The sequence below is a fragment of the Ambystoma mexicanum genome, chromosome 1q (assembly GCF_040938575.1).
Source record: "Ambystoma mexicanum isolate Mex_15411 chromosome 1q, UKY_AmexF1_1, whole genome shotgun sequence".
Lineage (NCBI taxonomy): Eukaryota > Metazoa > Chordata > Amphibia > Caudata > Ambystomatidae > Ambystoma > Ambystoma mexicanum.
Genome location: NC_090922.1, coordinates 415,461,745 through 415,481,252, shown reverse-complemented (window position 1 = coordinate 415,481,252; position 19,508 = coordinate 415,461,745).

Genomic DNA, 19,508 nt, shown 5'->3' with positions numbered 1-19,508 from the left:
AAATGTGCTATGCTGTCCAAATAATTATTTAATTCATAATCATCCTCCCTTGCACAATAGAGTAAATCAAATACAAACCTCCCACCAAAAGGGAGCCTGGGGTCACCTGTCACAGAAATTGGAGCTTGTACATGAGCTACTGGAGTAGGGACAATCACATAAGGCCTTGGCTTTCTCACAATGTCTAGTTTGCCAAGGTGATTGGAGTGGGAAGGATTAGAAGGACTCTCTCTTTCTTGGGACCAACAAAATATGTAGTATGAATCAATAAAATAAAAAAAAACAATGATGAATCTTGAACATGCATAGATTATGCACCAATACATTAAGCTCCACCATTGATGTCTCTCCATACGTCGTCGACCTTGCTCACTTTCTGGAATGACTATGTGCTCATTGGACCATATGATTGCCTGTAATTACTTTTAAGGAAGGAAAAGCTTGTTTTATTCAGGCAATCTCATCACATGCTCCGGTAGCTGTCAAATCTGTTCCACGATTTCCACAAGTAATCAGCTGATAGCTGGACGATTTATAGGATCTCGCATAAACACAAAAGTATTGGTGTATCGCCAAACAAGAACTTGGAGCAAATAATAAAAGATCACAGGAAGTAGTTTGTGGGCTTCATTGTTAGACAGGACCATTTGTGCGCTCAAAAAGGTGTTCAGGTAATTGTCTTCTCTGTTCTAAAATTGCTGCCAATAAACATCTGATCGCTGGGCCATTTTTAGGATCTTGAATAAAAGCACTGATATCAGTGCTCCTCTCAACAAGCGCCAGGTAAGCTCTGAGTATAAATGTGAAGACAGCAAGAAGTAGTCTGTGTACGTCAACATAAGTCAGAACCATGGGCACTTCCAAAGAGAAATTCAGTGAGAAATGAGCGGGGCATTGTTTCCTTTTCCAGTCGTCGAGCATGAAGTCCAAATCTGGCATGTTTTGTTTTACTTTCGCACTCCACAGTCCAATGTCAGCAAACTCATGTGGCTCAAGAACAGTAGCTTTCTCACTCCTTGGTATAGCAGGCTACAATGAGTGTTTCAGGGGAGCCACAGTCATAATGTATACTTTTGTCTGTCTGCTGGACAGTCTCTCCATCCTTCTTCCACGTCATCAATCTAGTCTGCATGTGCTGAACTTCTTCTCATCGGCTTGCCTCTGAATGGGTTTGGGGTATGTCAGCCTCTCCAGTATAGACTTTCACATCTCCTTGGTGTATCCAAGCTCATCTACCTTGGACCTTGACTGCTGATGGAGTAATGTCCTCCACAATGAAAGCGCCACCAAATTCGGGCTTGTGCCACTTTCCTGTGAAATTCCTGATTAGTACCTCATCTTCAGTAAAAAGTCTAGGTACAGGTAATTCTTGAACTCTGGTTTTCATCTGTGTTCTGAGACCAACACCTCATCCGCTTGACTTGATCTGAAATGACAGAGATACTAGCCGTCATACATGTTAAGTATGCATGTAGCTCATCTACTAACAAATCTGCAGTTGCCTGGGCATCACTTCTAGTACTCGATGGAGGAGTCAGAGGCGTTCTCATTCTCCTCCCTGTAACTAATTTGTGGGGTGTGAGGTGGTGGTCAGAGCCGGGCTGATTTCTTGATGCATATAATGCAAGGCGCAGGCAATGCAGCCACCCCTTTTTCAGTGCCAGTTTCAATTTGGCTATTCTCTCTTTGAACAGACCATTGAGTCTCTCAAATACCCCTTTCGCTTGTGGGTGATAAGCAGAGGAAAACTTGTGTTTAATGCTAAGCAATAAGGTAATCTGTTCAAATACCTCATTAACAAAATGGGGGCCATTATCTGGTCTCAACACCTCAATTACTCCCCATCTAGGAAATACTTCTCGGACTAAGAACTTCGCAGCGCAAGTGGCATCAGGGTGTGTGCATGGACCGCCTCAATCCACATTGAGAAGGGGCACTCTACCACTATCATATACCTATATTCATTACAGACTTGCAGCATATCAACATAGTTGATATATAAATGCTGAAAAGGACCATTTGGTCGAGGAATTATTTATCTGACTGTCTGCAGCGTGTACCCAGCAGTAAACCTTTGACATACGATGCAATTCACTACATAAAAAGCAACGTGTTCTAAAAAGTTCGGTACGAACCTGTCTTCCGCAAGGGTTGCTGCGAGGCTCTCCCTAGTAATATGCGCAGAGTAGTGTAACTGTTCCAACTCTACCCTTTAATAAGGAAACAGGGAACTCACTGGTTTACCAGTGCTGTCTTGTCACCACAGTGCTTCAGAAGGGGATAAACAACACCCCCTCTGTGTCCACAGGTCTTTCTCTTCCGTTGGATCTCCACCTTGAACTTCCATTAACTTTGTCCGTAATAAGTGATTCAAGTTTTCATTCACAACCATTATCACAAACCTTTTCTCTTTCACCTCAGGAGTATCAAAACTTATTATATCAGGTGAATATGCAACTCCTTTTGCCTCTTCATCTGCAGCTTGCTTTCCGCGTGAAATAAAGTCAGTCCTCTTAGTACGTGCTGTGCACTTAACTATTGCAATGGCTACTGGGAGTTTTAGTGCTTTAATAAGCCTATCCAATAATGTGGCGTGTTGCACTGGAGTGCCGCCCGCTCGGAGGTAGCCTCTCCTTTTCCAACGTGATAATCCTGCGTGCACGGTTCACATCACATAGGCGGAGTCACTGTGTCATGATTCCTGCCCCTCATGTCCCCAGCCCTCCAAGATGTCAGGCTGGAGCCAGGCCATGATCACCTACATGGCCCTCAAGGGCCTCTCCATCCCTCCAAAGACCCGCTAGGAGTCAGAGTTGGCGCTTGTGGCACCAGACTCACTCACTCCCATAGGATAACATTGGGGATTGGACTTGTAGTGCATTGATGGGGACAAGATGGATGCCCACACATATTTCAGTTCCAAGACCTGCATGTGTAGTCTAGTCTTTTGGGTGTGGTTCAGCCCAGAGACACCTGGGAGACCCAGAGACTATTTAAGCCATGCCCGGGCTGAGAAACATGCTTTGCGTTTTCTGCACCTGCAGCGTGACACTCGCCATGTTCGGATCGGTCTCCAGTAGGCCTGCATCTTTCTTCTGCGCTCAGCTTCTGCGCTCAGCTTCTGCAAGAACAAGTACACCGTTAGGAACAGCCTTACCTTGCCGCGCCTCTGCCCACCATTCATCGCTCCTTCTGTTCTGTGGGCATCTTCGGCGGTGTCATTCCCATCCTGGCACGCCGCTTCCTAAGAAAAGGGAAAAGAACCGAAAAAAGGCATTAGTAAGCATTCTGCAAATCTTTGCTTATTTTTAAATACTGTATGAGCTTCAAACGCTTACCTGAATCCCAGCCGCTATGGGGGAACTCTGTCTCCGGAACTTCTCATCCATCTGCAAGAGGGAAAAGACACTCCAGGTTAGCGTGGAAACATCTAGAGGCGCTGCATACCGCGCTTACTCACCACATTTGTTCTTCATAACCGGCATCCACGCTGAAAACGTCGCGGCACCTAAAAGACACAGAAAAAGAACTCAGTTCAATACAAATACGAAAGGGGTTCATCGCATCGCACATTGCGCTCTCACTCACCTTCAGCGCTACTCATCTGAGCAGCACGCCGCCATCCCTGGATGCCGGCCATCATCTAAGGAAGGAAAGGAACGAAGTTGGAGAACTGCAGCAACTATCCCGCATCAATCAACATGCCCCTGCGCTGAAAGCAGGACGGAGAGCACACTATCCAAGAAAACAAGGGGAGCTGTGGATCAAAGGGAAGGTTTGGACCCCGGGGAAGAAGGGGTTCAAGCACACAGAGACAATAGGGAGTTAAACTCTACCAATCCTGTGTTTCAGGCCCAGTCTCCAGTTGAATAGCCTCCAGGGAAGGGTTCAAGGTCGTAAGAAGTCAGAACAGGCTGAGTGACGTCCCTGTGGATACCAGGTGAGCGTTACACACTGTACTCTGTTACTTCCTGGTCTGCGTGTCCTTAGAGTGCTGCAATGAGTGCTACCAATTCTGCAGCCTGTGCCAAAAAGTGAGACGGTAGTTTTGCACTTTTTACCACTTTTACCCCTTAGCTTTGAGACTTACCACAGCGGTACCTGAATGCCTTTCACCATCAGTTTGATCGATCTTTGAAGAACCATCAATAAAGAGAATCTCCCCAGTTGCTAGAGCATTTTCCTTCACTCTCGGGATTTCGTCATGGAATTCCTCATAGTTCAAGCAGTCATGCACTTGCTCATCCTCTGCCAGTGATTCGGCTACAAACGTGGCAGGATTCACCATTTTACACCTCACTATTTTGATAGCTGGTTTCAATATGACCACCTCATAAGCAAAAGCTCTTTGAGACGTCAGCGTACCCTTAGGTTTCTTCAAAACAGCAAACAAAGCATGCTCATCGATGGCGAACGCACCCGCTGCCAAAGATTGTTCGCAAGGGAAGTGACCCCTAAATACTGGGTCCAGAATCCTGCTGTAATAGGTTTGTACCCTACGGTAGTTCTCTGTGTGAGCATGCTGTCATAACGTTCCATTTGTAGGCGAAAATAAAAATAACTCCTCTGAATAATTGGGAATCCCTAAAACTGGAGCTGTACAAATTGCCTTTTTAGTTCATCAAACCCCTCCTCCATTTCACCTGTGCCTTCTTCATGGCTTGCAACAAAGTTCTTGTGAATGAACTATAATCAAATACCCATGCTCTGACATAATGCACAGTCCTAAAAACTGTTGCATTTGCTTTATCGCGTGCGGTTTTGACGTTTTCAAGATCACTGCAGCTCTTTCAGGTGTAACATTCTTTCTTCATGTGAGATTAACTGTCCTTTGTATAACACCTCTTCCTGACAATACTGATGTTTCTCTTTACCCACCTTATACCCCTTGTCTGCTAGAATAATCATTAGCTGAATCGAGTCTCGTCTGCATTCTTCTTCTGTTGTGCTGCATACCAAAATATCATCTACGTATTGCAGCACAACACTTGGCAAATCAATATTGCTTAGGTCCATCTGCAGGACCCTATTAAAAATCGATGGAGACTCAAAATACCCGTGGGGCAAACATGTACTTTTCAGCTTAGTCTGACGCAATGTTAATGACGTAAAATCTTGGGAATCTTTATGCAATGGGATTGAGAAAAGCACATTTTTCAAGTCAATCACAGTGAAATATCATGCCTCAACAGGGATACTACCTAGTATCGTCGCAGTATTCGGAACTAGAGGAAAATCTGCCTCTAGAATCTGGTTAATCGGCCTCATATCTTGAATTAAAAACCACAACCCACCCTTAGATTTTTTGATAGAATACACTGCAGTATTACATGGTGACTCTGACGTCACTAAGATGCCTTGTTCCAGCATAGCTGATATAACACGGTAGGCGGTAGGGGTTTACCGGTACCGGTAAGGGCACTAGTACCGGTAAACCCCTACCGCCTTACTACGAGTTCCCTTTGCAGGACCCGACTTTAACGTCTGGTTTTACCAGCCGTTAAAGTAGGGTGCCGCAAAGGGACCTCGGAGCTAATTACGTGACCACAATTTGCGGTACCGTAATTAGTACCTTCCCCATTCCCATTATGCCCTATGGGGGCAAAAATGAGAATGGGAAGAGCCTTGGTGAATGGGGAATTACCGCCCCCGCTCACCTTGGAGTAGGGCGGTAATTCCACCATCCACCAAGGCAGACACGGTAAAATACCGGCGGCAACCATGGCGCTATTAGCGCCATGGTTACCGCCTACTGTGTAATGAGGCCCATAGTCTTAAAAATACCTTTGTCTGCCTCTCGAGACATGGGATACTGTCTCGCTCGAGGTAAAATTGCTCCTGGTTTCAGCTTAATCTTAACTTCTCCCACTCCCTTGAACAGGCCTACGTCATATGGGCCTTTAGTCCATAAAGAAATTGGCACTTTCTCCATATCTTCATCAAAAAATGCGGGACGCTGCCATACTAGCATCATTTTCTGTGGGACCTCTCATCGTTCTGTCCTGATCCAATATGTAATGCTCATTTCGAACACTACTAGGTCATCAGACGGTTCATCTCTAAACATATCCTCGTCAGTGACATCAGTCAATCTGTATCCTTCCCCAATAGCAATCACTGTTCTCCATGGCCTGCTCTTATCCCAACCTTCGAGCAGGGCCAATTCCCCTCGCACTATGGTTGCCTGTAACTCCAAGGGAAAACCCCGTCCCCCCTCTTCGTCCATGGGTATCTGTGGCCTGAACAGAAATTCATCAGGTATTCTCATAATCTTAACCACTAAATCGGGTAGCCATGTTAACAAAATGCAAACCCCATAGTGAAAAACTTCGGACTCTAACGGTGCTTCCCGCAGAGCCATTTCTCCTGCGAATGCCATGATAAATTCGCCCATGTTTAAATAATGTATTCCAAGCGTTGAACACACTATGCCTTTGTCAGTGAACGAAATCCTCATATTTAACTACGCCATTAAATCTCGGCCCAGTATGTTAACTGGAGTCTGTCTCGAATACAATAATGGGACAGACATATCACATTCTCCTATGGAGACTGGCAATTTCTCTGTAAAAGGAACTCTACTCCAGAGAACCCTTGAGCATTCATGGCACTTCCCGTCATTGAAAAGTTTCCCTCTCGTATACATGAGCGAGTTTCCCAGTGTCTACTAAAAAAGAAAAGGATTTGCCTCCTATGGTAACGTCACCCCTCGGTTCCTCTTGAGGATTGGGCATCACCGATAGTACTGAACACATCAAGTCACCCTGTGAGCTGTCCTATTGTGGGTACATACTTATTCCCATACCTGTAAAAGGATTCTCACCCTCGATAGTGGCACCCTCAACTCTTGGAGTCAATAACTTCCCTGTGTTTGCGTTCTGCTGTATCTGCATCGGTGCGTGTTGTGACTGCCTCTGTGGAGGATTCAATGGTGCTTGCTGTAGTTGCAAAGCCTGTTGTGTTTGCAGTGCTTGTGACTGATACACTGTCTGATCTTGGGCAAACCCATCCCTACTTTGTGGGCTTTATGCTGGAGGATAAGGTGCCCCCCCTCTTGAGAATTGCCCATTCTGTACACACCCTTGGCTCGCACATGTTCGCAATATGTCCTGTCATTCCACATGTCCAACACACAGGAGGGAATCTCCTAATGCCTGGATTACCACCTTGATTATTCTGAAATCCGCCTTGGTTTCTCTGAAAGTTCCCCTGATTATTCTGAAAGCCTCCTCTTCTGCAGAAGCCTCCCCTGCCTCTCGGCATAAATATGCTGTTGGTTATTCACCTGTGGCATACCTGCTGTGTGCTGAGATCCTAGCCCTTTTCCACTGGTCAACATCGCCCCTTCTATAGCATATTTCGACAGCTTCTTCAGTACTAGTTTAGCTTCCTCGATCTTCCTAGCATCTTCGCTCTTTCGATTTTTCTCTTACAACAATTGACAGTGGTGCGCAATGTTCAGCTGTATTTCTGGCCATGCCTTTGCTTCCATACCTTTTTTTTTTTTTTTTACATTTCTTTTATTAGTTTTATGTCAACCAAACAACCAACAAACAAGATCCAAACTTGCAGTACATCTTACAATATATCAAATTTTTGACACCACAATCATTGTTGACTGCTTTTCCCTTTCCCTCCCTCCCCCCAAGCCTACATCTCTTAGCGATCTACTTCAGCAGTTTGCAAAGAGGTTCCCCTACTCGCGTTCTCCGCCGGGTCCTGGTTGCTTGACCACTCTGGTGTGGACCAAAATAGTGTAGCTATTAGGTGTTTCCAGCTTATCATAGTTTCTGCTTCTTCCCCCCCGCCCCCATGTTACTAGCATCCTGCCATACTACAGTTTTGGCTTCTGCCCATTTCTGGAGGTCTTTCCACCATATCTCAATCCTAGGTCTGTGACACGCCTTCCATCCCATGGTGATCCTCCGCTTCGCCAGTATATACACCAAATCTTTTAGTTTGCTTACATGTTTAAGTTTACGTGTTCTGGGGAAAGCCCCAAGCAGACACACCCACGCTATTCCTACAGTTATTTGAATCCCCTTTTCCTCCAAACTGTGTGTCATGCCTGCGCCATGGGCGCATACATTGGCGATCAATATGGACCTTATCTCCCATTTGCGAAACTTTGGAGCTCTTCTATTTTTCCCCACAAACTACACTTACCACAATGCACTTGGCTATAACTATCTATTCCTGGCTATTCCTATTTGTCATCATCGGAACTACAATCCCCAAAAGCCCTAAGGATCAGCTCTGCTCCCACAAGCTCAGGAACAGAGAGGGAGGAGGCAGATTGTATGCAGGTGTGCTGATCCAGGTGCAACCAATTAGCCTGCCTCTGTGCTGGGCAGGGCGGGATAAAAGCTGCTGCCTGCAGGGGCTCAGTCTCTTGCATTAAGAGTCCTTCCAGCACCTTTTTGCTTCAAGCTACGGATCTTTGTATGCGGTTCCTCTTTACTCCTGCTTTGGATCCAGTGCCCTGCCGGGCTCTCTGCTTGCAGCCGATCATGCTCTGCTGCTTTTCCAGCCTTCGCCTTTGTCCTCAGGGCTTCCTACCTTGCAGCCGATCACGCTCTGCTGCTTCCCAGCCTCCACCTTTGCCCTTTCGGGCTTCTGTCTTGCAGCCGATCATGCTCAGCTGCTACCTTCCGCTCTTGTCTTCCAGGCTCCTGCCTTGCAGCCGATCACGCTCCGCTGCCTTCAACCTACAGCCTTCGTCCGCTGGACTTCAGTCCTCTGCAGCCTGCTACAGTCATCGGCCTTGCTCCTCTGGACTTACTCCTTGCTGTCAGGTCCTTCTGGCTTCTTGCCGCGCAGCTTGCTTCTCTCCGCTGCCAACAGCCCTTGTACTCGGGGCTTCCTACCTTGCAGCCGATCACGCTCCGCTGCTTGCTACCTACAGCCTTTGTCCGCTGGGTACTCAGCCTAGCAGCCCTCTACAGTACTCTGCAGCCTTCTACAGTCAGTGGTCCTGCTCCCCTGGGCTTACTCCTTGCTGCCGGCCCTTCTGGGTTCCTTGCCATTCAGCCGGCTTTACTCCGCTGACCTAAGCCCTTTCCCTTTGGGCTCCCTTCCTTACAGCCCTGCTCCTTTGGGCTTGCTCATTGCTTTCCTGCTCCTCTGAGCTTTCAACCTTGTACCCTACCGTCCTCTGCTATCCACAACAGTTCACCTACTTTATTTACTTTCAGTTATTGCAGTCCCCCTGCTTCCTGACTGCTGCCCCCTTGCTTTCTTCCTTGTTTCCAACCCTTTGTTCTTTATCCCTATCCAATCCTGTTATACGGCTTTCCCTTCATTTCCTTCTGCTAGTTTGCTATCGACTTCCTTTTTCCTGGATTTGTCTGTTAGTGTCTTCTCTTGTTCTGTTTGTAGACCCCTTGTACAGAGCTTGTCTGTTGCTTTCCGTCAGGCAACCTCTGCCCTTTCCCTTGTCTCGTTTCTGCGTTACAGACACCCATAGCTGTTGTTTCAAGCCATAAGCAAACAGCGTGGGCCTCTGGTATAGCAAACTGTGCAGAAGGCTAGAGTTTTCCTAAGGTCCGTGGAATACTCTTTTCCTACATATGCATACACCCCAAGAGGCACTCCATTCTGTTGTACCTTATTTCCTTGCTACACTTGCCTACTCTTCGTTCTCTTTACTTTCAGCTGTGTGTGTACTTATCTCTCCATCTTACTTCCGCACAATCACCCAAACCCTTCCTGGGTGTCCTGTGCCACTCTTAACAGAGTGCCATCCTTGACACTGTGCGCTATTTCTCCCCAAAATTTCTCGATTTCCGGGCACGCCCAGAACATGCGTGTCATCCCGGCATTTTCTTCGCCACATTTGGGGCATGTTTGTCTTTCTGCATTACTGAATTTGGCTATCCTCTGCGGTGTCATATAAGCCCTGTGGGTAATGTACAGCTGGATTTGCTGTAGCCTCGCATTCCTTGACACCTTCTTGCCGTACCCTTGGGCCCGATCCCACATTCCGTCACTCATCGGGGCACCCACCTCCTCTTCCCAGTCCTGTCGTAGTCGAATCACTTCCTTACCCACTTTGGACATTACCAGCTCATATATCCTGGATATCTCATGCCCTCCCTCTGCTATATCATATACTATATCTATGGTAGTGTCCGGTTGTTCTTCCAATACTATCTCTGACCATGTTTCTTTAATTCGCTGGACCACCCTGTGATATGTGATATATTGTCCTATATGTAATCCCGTTTCTTCCACCAGCATCCCAAATTCCTTTATCTTCCCCTCTTGCCAAATATCTCCTATTGTCGCTATCCCCACCAGTTCTCAGTGTTTCCTGATTATCTTAATTAACTGCGCCTCTTTTCCTGCCAGTACAACCAGTGGCACCTGCGGGGAACACAGAGTCGGATTTTCCATGAACTGACAGGCCCTGCGCCATATTTTCCACCCCAATGTCATCATCTGTGGGCGCTCTTTCATGTCTGGTTTGGACAGCCATATGATTTCCTTCAAAAAGTATGGGGCACAGTCCTGTCTAAACAACCTAGATTATGAGGTTGGGTCTTCTGATAGCCATTTTGCCACGTATTGTAGCTGGGTCGCTGGATAATAGATTTCAAAGTTTGGCAAGTTTATGCCCCCCTTATCATACGCATTTTGCAATTTCCACAGGGCGACCCTACTCCTCATCCCATGCCAGAAGAACCCCCTATACATGCTGTGCACCTTGTCAAAAAATCATCTTGGTATCAGATATGGTATATTCCCAAAATAATGCAGTAATCTGGGTAGAACCATCATTTTCAGCATTGCCCCTCTCCCCATCATCGCCAGAGGGAGAGGGGCAATGATGGCAATGATACCCAAAACTGCATGCTATTTTCAATGACCTTGACCGCCTTCTCTGTGTTGTGCTGGTGCTCTGCCTCTACCGTATGGTAGATGTCTATCCCAAGGTACCTAAATGTGTTAACCTCCCACAGTATTTGTAGAACTGGCAATTTCTCTCGTGGAATACCGAAGTATCTACCCATAGGGAATATGCATGATTTTCTGGGGTTCAGTGCTATGCCAGAAAACTCCGCAAATCGTTCCATTACTTCCAGCACGTATTGGACGTTTCCTCTGGGTATTGTAAATACAAGAGCATATCATCAGCGTACAAGGAGATCAAGTGCGGTTCTCCATTTATGTTTATCCCTATCATGTCATACTGTTGCCTTAGATATATCGCCTGGGGTTCTAATGCTAAGATACACAACATGGGAGACCACAGGCATCCTTGTCTAGTACCCCTGTTAAGTTGCCATCTTTCAGATATTATCGCTTCCGTTTTAACCCTGGCCAATAGTGCGCTATACAGTATTTTGACCCATTTAAGGTACCCAGGTCCTATCCCATAACTGGACAGGGCTGCTATCAGCCATGGCCATTTAACTGAATCAAATGCTTTTATTGCGTCTAGTGATACAATTGCAATTTTCGAAGTTTACCCTTTTGTGTGTTCTATAACTCCGTGTAGTCGCCTGAGGTTGTTAGTTATATTTCTATGTGGGACGTACCCTGTCTGATTGGGGTGTATTAGTTTGTCAATAATCCTTTTCATTCTGTTTGACAAAACCCCCGTAAGCATTTTACTATCTTGATTGAGCATCGACAACGGTCTAAATGATCTGCAATCTTTGCCCAGCTTATTGGGTTTAGGGAGTGGTATAATGATCGCCTCTCTCAAGGACTCTGGCAATTTTCCTATTTCGTATGCCTCAGTTAACATGTCCAAAAGAGGGGGGAGCACCTCCTTTCTGTACAGTTTATAAAATTCACTGAGGAGTCCGTCGGCCCTGGGGTCTTGCAAGTGGGTAGCTGCACCACCACCTCCTCTAGTTCTTCCAGGGTTATCAGGGTGTCTAGGTCTTCTCGCTCCTCCGCATTAATTTGTGGCATACCTATATCTTCCAGTGTCTCCCTTATGTCCCTGTGGTCGCACCCCCCTTCATCCCCATACAGTTGTTGATAATACTTTAGGAATTCTCCATTCACGCCCTCTTGGGTATCCTCTTCCTGCCCGTCCTCCTTCTCTATTGCTCTAATTGTTGGTCTTGGAGTCTCTCTTTTATATAACCATGCTAACACCGTTCCCGGTTTATCTCCTCCTGCATGTTGTCTTTCTACATATCTCTTTATTTAAATTACACAATATCTCCCAGTGCCCCGCACATCGTTTCGGTGTCCTCTTTAGTATTGCCTTCGCTCCTCATTATTTTCTCCAGCTCCATTTCCGTTTCCTGCAGAGCTGTTAATATCCCTCCTTGCAGTCCTTTAGTCTTAGCTATGGCTATACCCCGCACTACCACTTTAAAGGCTTCCCACAGCGTACCCGCCGACTCAACACTGCTGGTGTTGGTCTCAAAGTAACTGACAATTTCTTCCCTCAAGTTCTCTCTGAACATTACATCTTTTAACGCCTCAGCTCTGAGGCGCCATGTCAGTATCCTTGCTCTTGGGGGTCTGTATTGCCATGTGAGGGCCAGTGGCACGTGGTCTGACAAGACCCTTGCCTTGTATTCAATCTGTACTATTTCTGCCATCAGCTCTTGCGTGACAAACATGTAATCTAGCCTAGTATGCAAGTTTTGTGGGGCCGAGTAATGTGAGTACTGTCTATCGTGCAGGTGACGCATCCTCCAAGCGTCCTCGAGCCCGAAGTCCTTTAACAATGACTGCAGTACCCTCGCAGCCGGGGCAGGCCTGTCCATTTTGTTATCCGATCTGTCTACTTTAGCGTACAGTTAAAATCTCCCCCCCCAAATCACTGCCTCCCCCAAGTACATACCCAATTTGGTATACAGGGTCCTAAAATATGCCACTGTGTCCTGATTTGGGGAGTAAGTGTTTATAATACATATTTCTTTATTTTCTACCAACCCTCGTACTGCGACCATCCTCCTGTCTGGCTCCACTGTGGATTGTAATAACTGGAACGGAACATATAGCGCCACCCAGGTGATCACCCCTCTAGCATAAGCCGAATATGTCGCGCCAACCACCGTCCCCTTCCATTTCTTCTGGATAACCTCTAGTTTCTCTTTCGTAAGGTGTGTCTCTTGTATCAGGGCTATCCCTCTGGTCATCTTCTCTAACTCATAGTTCAATTTCCCAGTGCCCAAAGTTAACTAGGGAGCTTAAATCTTAAATTATCCTTATCCATCTGGGACCACGGTATATATTGCGGTCTGGCCCCTCCTTTCTGTAACAAAGGGAATTGTGAAATCCCAAAATCGCAATTGTCTCCCATCATCTGTCTATCCATAGTAGGTACAATGGTTCCTGATCACCTACTTCCTGGCAATGACCTTAGTTTGCTTGCGGATGGTGGCGATTCTCCACTCTCACTATGAGATCACCCTTTAGATCGCTTTGAACCCGCCATAGGCTCTGGCGTCCTTTCTTTAGGCAGGTCCAGATCCGGCCATCTAACTTCCTTGTCTGTTTGAAAACATCCCTTGGGACTGCATGCACCGGCTCCCTCCTCCACACGGAAGGCTTCCCTGTCGTTGTCTGACATATCTTGTCCCCAACTTGTATGGCTGTGCTCTTTCTCGTCTCTGTTTAAAGTCAGCCTGTCCAAAGACAAAGCTCTGTGCTCGAGACTAAACGGACTACCCCGTCACTGGGAAATCTCATATTGATCATCTTTTCCTTTATTTTTCAGTTCACCTTTTGTTCTCGTCTCTTGAAAAGCCTTTTCAATTATTTCTCCAATATCTCCTATCCCAAAATCCTGCTCTAGGTTTATCCTGGTGGGCCCTGGCATCGGTTCTTGTGATGGGAGAAACTCCTCTATGACCTCCCATGCTACTACTGGATTTGGTTCCGTTAGCTCTTTCTCAATGCGATCAATGTCGTGTGCTCTCTGTCTTCTCTTTCATTCTATTTCCTCATCAAATGCCCTTCGGTTCATTCCTTCTTCTCTAACCCTCTCTTCCTCCTATTTCTTTGCTTCCCTTCTTTCATTTGCTCCAGGCACATCTTCATCTCTGCATCTTTGCATTCTTTTCTCTCTCAATTTCTGCTCTTCCTCTTCTTCTCTTTTCTAGTCTGTCTCGTTCTTCGATTGCTCTCTGCCTTTTGTCATATTTTCTTTTCTCTTCCGCGCTTTCTTACTTTCTTAACTTTTCTTCTTGATACATTTGTTCCTGTCCCAGTCTACTCTTTCTTTTACACTCATCTTCTTTCAATCGCTTCTCTCGTTCCCTGTCTTTTCTATCCTGCTCATCTTAATCTTCCCCTTGCCGTACTTACTCAATGCTCTTCCTATCAAGTTTGAGCAATATCTGACTGCCCATCCATTCGTTCTGTATGTGCGCTATCTTGTCAGCATTATCTTTTTATCCCTTCCATCTCTTAATTTCTCGTTCTATATCTAGAGTCATACTCGGGCGTTCACTTTTCTCTTTGTCCCATAAGACTTTAGAGATCACATCTCTTTCTGGAATTTTTTTCTGGACTCTTATCACTGCTATACGCAGGCGGCTCATGCGTTGGGATTACTGTATTCTGCCGCTGCTTTAAGCTCTCTTAATGAATAGATTCCCTCATCTTTCATACTATCACCATTTACTTCAGGCACGGTGATGGCAGTAGAAGGCTCAGCACCCCACTCTTTACACTGGTTAAGCATCCAGTCTTCAAGAGGCAGATCTTCCTGTTCCTCCTGGTATATCTTCCAAAGCTCTAGACTAGCTAACCTTTTTTCTAATTTCTTTCCCATGTACGCAGCGTGCAAATACGTGGCCATGTGTTGCAAAACTGCTTTTGACAGTGTTTCCCGGTGTGGCCATGGCATGAACATTTTATCTGCCGTACCCTAAACTAATTCTGTACTATGTTGCTTAAGTTTGGGTGTGTGTTTCGGCAGCTGTTTGCACAGGTGTATGAGCGGAGTAACATCTTCCATCTTGACAGGTCGTAATCGACTGTCAATACTTACCGTTATTTGACACAGTTCACCAATCGTCGCTGCTCCAAACCTCTGTCTTATTTTACTTCAATCTACCTATTCAATCAATACTCTTAGTGACTAAATAAGTAAATAATTAACTCTGTCTTTTTACCCTAATCTATTATTTGTCGCTCTTCAACATCTCATAATTTCTTTAATACATATACCACACACAATACACAAACAGACAGACTTGGACGGCCCCACATATATCTCTTCCAAGGCTCCTCGTGGCTACTCTCGCCCCTAAAATGACTCCTGATAGGGAGTTTGAATTGTTTCCTTTAACAGATCTATCTGTTTGTAGCCTATATATATCTGTTACGCTTCGGCAGCGCCACTCTCCCTCCGCATTAACGCAGACTCGCACAGCCCGGGGAAAGGCATCTGTGTGGCAGTGTTATCGGTTACCATGGAGATGGTATGGACGCCGGCATCGGCCGTGTCAGCTGATACGTTCGTTACGCACAACGCATACACTGTTGCTCCGCCCCTTGTCTTCATAACTCTGTTCCTCTCGGGGCTCGGTGCTGCTGATTACAGCAACACGTATCCTTACGTGTGTAGCACCCGTGCGATTCTTCCCTCTTCTTCCTACCTACCTGACTTCCTGGTTCCTCGACTCTGCTTGCCTTCACGCACTGCTTACGGATTTCCCTTTTGTCCTCGACTCTACACGCTGTTACGATGCGGAACGTTCCTCGGATTGCTGGCGGCTCCCTGTCAGAAGCCTTTTCTTCTTCAACACTCTGTATTCCTTTTGGTTCCTTCCTCAAGGGCTGCGACGGAGTGGTCAACCCTGGCATTTAGGGTTCTCTTCCTACAGTAAGTGCACCTCCATTCAAACTGGGTTTCCATGCCTCTTGTGTTGTTTGTTCTGTGGATTTAACCCTTCCTGCCCACTCATTTGAGAATACAACTCAATACTTTGGACACAGTGCTGGATTTGAACTATCTACCTAACAAAGTGCAGTTCAGGACACTCTCCAGTAACATGCACCAACCCGATCCTAGCGCGTCCCTCGTGCCGTTCGGGTGTACTTTTCCTCACTAACATCTCTGTTTATTATTTTCTCCTGTCGTTGTGTTCTTTCCAGCAGGATTTCCAATTGCTCCATGTTCATGCCCTTTCAGGTTAGTCGTGCATTCTCTAAGGTTTAAGGGGAGTTCTTTAAGTCCGTTAGTTTCTCTTTTTCTTTTGGATTGCTCTTTCAGGCACTGTACATACTCTGATAACTCCAACCAACCTTTATTCAGGTATTCATTATTGTTGATTGTATTTGCACTTGCTATTTCCATCTGTACCGCATATAACCCTTTCTGTGGTTCCTTTTCAGCTGTTGTCTAGCGGTGCACGTTTACCCCGGTCTTTTATTTGATTGATACCTCTGTCTGTCATATCAACACAGCAGAGGGATACATCATAGAAAAGAGCCCCTCTTCTTGAGGAACCCTGATTCACTGAAATCAGGGGTAGCTGAGGTCAAAGACTGATTGCTCTGAGAATTCCACCACTTCTGTCTTCAAGGTCTGGTTCCAATCTTCCGACCCTTCGTGTGGTGAGTAACAATATCCACTTGGATTTTGAAACAACTCCTTCTAGATGTTCCTGAACGTAGCACTCTGTGCTTTTCATATGGATCACTCTTCGATCATATAACTACAGGTACAATTCATCAATCTAAATACCCAACCATTCCTGCGTTACTTTCTTCCCATTATTAATTTCCCCATTTAATACACCGCTTTTCTGGCCACCTTTCGCAGTCTACTCACCATTCTCTTTTTAGCTCCTGACCCTCTGGATCGTCTCCTCCTCATCAGGCCGCCTTATCCTTTGGTCCGCTCAGCTGCCTGTAGAAACCGGGAGGGGAGTTCTGTGAAAGAGGGACCTGTCCCATCTGTCTTGCGAGATTTTGTTGCGACCGCTATCCACAGGAATCCTCACGGTCCTCCAGTTAACTGGCAGAGGACATGCAATATTTCTGAGACCCTTAAAAGCTTACTGGATCGACGGATCTTGAACCATCCTCTGCTACCACGTGAACCCATAGACCTAGGGCCCTTTAAGACGAGATAGCAATACTTACAGATGGATGGGGATGCAGAATTTACTCAAACATCAATAATCAAAACCAACTCAGGAAGTTGGCAAAAATTGGCTCTGTTTTATTTGCAATTGTCTAAAAAAGGGAGGTTACAAGGGACATCATCAGATGTTCACTCGAGCTCTCAATGCATTTCATAAAAACATAACTTTTATAGTCAAAATTCATAATTGTTGACGTCACACTACGTGGCAAACTACAAAAACCTACTTGGGTATATGATAGGCTTTCAGGCAACATCTAAGTATACGTTCCATACTAATGAGGATGCCGATTGGGCCTCTAACATCAGGTGGACAGCTAAGCCCTCACCTAATACAATCACCTTCATCGTCATAAAATACACAGAGATTAATTGGTTACACAAACTATAGGGCTCTCTTGATACGTGGCCCTCTACAATTGGTTTGGCATGCTTGTACGCTTCTGGAATATTCCACATGCTAGCAGCGTGCAGGCTACCACTCCAGGTGCAGGGAGGGTTGTCGTGGTCATGCCTCCCCACCCAATTAGCCCAACATCTATCATCACTCTTGCCGTTTGCCATCCAATTAAGGCTTTGAACATGGCCTTGCAGAGGCTCTCTGTGCCTGAGAATTAAAGGGAGTATGGCATGGTCTTATCTTCTGGTTTCGGTGTAGCTTGACCCAATGTCTATTTTCATCAGACCATGTGACTAGAGACCACGTTTTCAAGCTCCTGCTGCATATAATACTATTAAATGATGAACTTTTGGCACCTTCAGTGTTTTTCCATTTCACCTCAAACAGAAGTTTGTTTCTTTCTCGCGTTCATTGTAACAACTTGATGGACTTCCAGGCTCACAGTGGCCTCAATTGTTGGTGCTGGGCCAGCTAAGCCTTTCTTGAATTTTTCCTTTACCATTAGCTGTTTTCCAACTGCACCACACTGAAATCCGCTTCCAATCACAAGGTTTCAAGCCTTGCTAAAGTGCATCGTGGAACATCCAGGTTCTATACATTCCTAAGTATATACATTGGCGCATCGCCGCAAACTATTCACTACGTAGTTAGCCTTAAGAACACTTTTTCTACTTGCGTTACTGCATCTCTAGTGTAAAATTACTTTTAATTTTCTTCAGTGTTTCTTCGCCTGAGCATCTTCATCTCGAGCCCGAAATGTTGCTCATCTTTGACACTGTCTCTTCAGATCTTATAGAATGTTTATGTTCGTTCGTCTTACATATCTATTCGTGGTGCATCAGTTCTGCTTTGCATGACGTCACCAGTCTTCTTTCTTTCTTATTTTCAAAATTGCTCCGGGACTTCTTCCAGAAGAACATTATTTCTTCGTGCATGCATATAGGGCTTTCTCAAAGGATACCTTGTTTCAAGGATTCTTTGCGGTACATGCATTCTCACTGGCACTGCACGTGTTACAATTTCCGGTTCTCAACATACAGTCAGCATGTGGGTGGAGCTTCTGGTGGGGGTACTTGACTCCTCCTCTACAGTATAGTACGTTAATGCCATAAAATTGTAAAATGAAATGTATATTTTGAATGGATTGTGTCCTCCCACGTATTCCTTATCTATATTTACAAATATCCTGCTTGCTGCTTCGGAATTTGTTTTTCCTCAGTAGTGGCCGCTGTGCGTCGATGCCTGTCGAGTTGATATCCCTCGGGGGCCTCCATGCTGATGTCGACATCATCACAGGTATAGTAGCGTGTGCAGCGTCAGTTGCTCAGTTCTGTTTTTCCGCGCTTCACAGCTTCGGGAACGCAACGCTCGGTTCCGTGAGAACATTGAAATACTTTGAGTTTTCTGTGAAAATTACTACAAAACTTCGACGACATGGCCTTCTCACCGGCTCCGTCTATGCCCCGGGTTTAAAAAATGTTGTGACTGCGGGGCCAAGATGCCATTAACGGATCCACAAAGGGTCTGTCTGTGGTGCCTTGGGGCAGAGCATCCATATTCTGAATGCAACAAATGTATGTCTATGACGGCCAAGGCCTTGAGGGAGAGCAGAGGGAAATTGGAGAGAGGTAAGCCACAAAAGTCCATTACCCCATCCAAATGCACCTCCGACAAGTCGAGACCTTCTTCTCCTCGTCACAAAAAATACTCTCAAAGTGGATCACATCACTCTTTCTCTTCGAAAACACAGCAAGAAAAGGTGCCATAGGTCGTCGTCCACCTCATCCTCCAGTTCACTTGAGAGGGTTATTTGTACAGCTAAACATAGTTCCCCGACACAGTGGGAGGAATTCTGTAAAAACATGTTAAAGGTGTTCGAGAACGCGGCCTTGCCCTCCCTCAAAGGCACCTAGAGGCGATACCCCAGGAGAAACAACTAAAAAACATAGAAGCCGTGAGTCTTCAACCTCGGCTGTGGAGACTCCTCGAGAGCCTGAAAAACCCTTGAGTCGAGAAAAAGCCTCTGTGACGCACAAA